General features: G+C 50.2%; 2 protein-coding genes across 2 annotated transcripts in view; both read right to left on the reverse strand.

Annotated features, from left to right (window-relative positions):
* GDF1 (growth differentiation factor 1) overlaps positions 1-1,399 on the reverse strand; it is a 25,235-nt gene that overhangs the window by 2,752 nt on the left and 21,084 nt on the right. The gene's annotated exons all lie outside the window — the stretch shown is intronic.
* CERS1 (ceramide synthase 1) overlaps positions 1-1,399 on the reverse strand; it is a 23,845-nt gene that overhangs the window by 767 nt on the left and 21,679 nt on the right. The window lies entirely within an intron of this gene.

Genomic DNA, 1,399 nt, shown 5'->3' on the forward strand with positions numbered 1-1,399 from the left:
CCCCCCCCCCTTTTTTTTTTTTTTTTTTTTTTTTTTTGAGACAGAATCTTGCTCTGTTGCCCAGGCTGGAGTGTGGTGGCACAATCTCATCTCACTGGAACCTCTGCTTACTGGGTTGAAGCGAGTCTCCTGCCTCAGCCTCCCGAGTAGTGTGGTGGCGCCTGCTAATTTTTTATTTTTAGTAGAGAGGATTTCACTGTATCACCCAGGCTGGTCTTGAACTCCTGACCTCAGGTGATCTGCCCACCTTGGCCTCCCAAAGTGCTGGGATTACAGGCGTGAGCCACAGTGCCTGGCCCCAGGTAACATTTTTATTGTTTGTTGAGATGAGGTCGCTATGTTGTAGAGGTGAGGTTGTTATGTTGCCCAGGCTGGTCTCAAACTCCTGGGCTCAAGCAGTCAGCCCGCCTCCACCTCCCAAAGGGCTTTTGTCACTTTCATTTGCTCTTCTCTTAGGCTGAAGCTCAGCTTCTCTGCATGCATTTCACAGCCAACTGGCTGTCCCCATCGATGGCTGTTGGTCTTTATCTGAGAGGAGATAAGCCCTGCTTGGACCTCCCATCTGTCACTTGTCTTCTGACCTTGCCTGCGATGCTTGAGACCGTGAGTGGTGTTTCTTCATCCACCCTTGTGGCTTCTCGATTCTTCCCATAAACAAACCTCCATGACACACTCTCTCCTTTTGGCTCTGGGATGACTCCAGGGATTCCATTTCTGCATCGACACCTTAGGTACAAGGTGGGGGTTTGCTCTGAGGCTTACGAGAAACAAAGACACGCCCTCACTGTTTTCCAGAGGGTCCCCACGCTTTCCGTTCCTGCTCTCCAGGATGGTCTTTAGTATTTGCCAAAGGTTTTAAGCTCTTAGGTCAGTTTCTCCACTCAGTTCCCACAGAAAGTATAGATTCCTCTAATGGTAAAGTTTAGCATCCTTGGTGATGGGTGCCCCCGCCCTGGGCCTTTTTATCAGAGCTTTCCTGCTGTTTCTTGTTTGTTTTTTCTGCACAAGCTTCAAAGTGTTCTTTACCCACTCAGAAACAGCTGTCAGTATTTGCCTTTTGGGGTGTGGGTGGGGGTGTACCCACCTTGGGGGAGATAGCTTTTCTGGTTTTTTTCTGTTTTTTTTTTTTTTTTTTTTTTTTTGAGACGGAGTCTCGCTCTGTCGCCCGGGCTGGAGTGCAGTGGCCGGATCTCAGCTCACTGCAAGCTCCGCCTCCCGGGTTTACGCCATTCTCCTGCCTCAGCCTCCCAAGTAACTGGGACTACAGGCGCCCGCCATCTCGCCCGGCTAGTTTTTTGTATTTTTTAGTAGAGACAGGGTTTCACCGTGTTCGCCAGGATGGTCTCGATCTTCTGACCTCGTGATCCACCCGTCTCGGCCTCCCAAAGTGCTGGGATTA

The sequence above is a fragment of the Theropithecus gelada genome, chromosome 19 (genome assembly GCF_003255815.1).
Source record: "Theropithecus gelada isolate Dixy chromosome 19, Tgel_1.0, whole genome shotgun sequence".
NCBI classification, from domain to species: domain Eukaryota; kingdom Metazoa; phylum Chordata; class Mammalia; order Primates; family Cercopithecidae; genus Theropithecus; species Theropithecus gelada.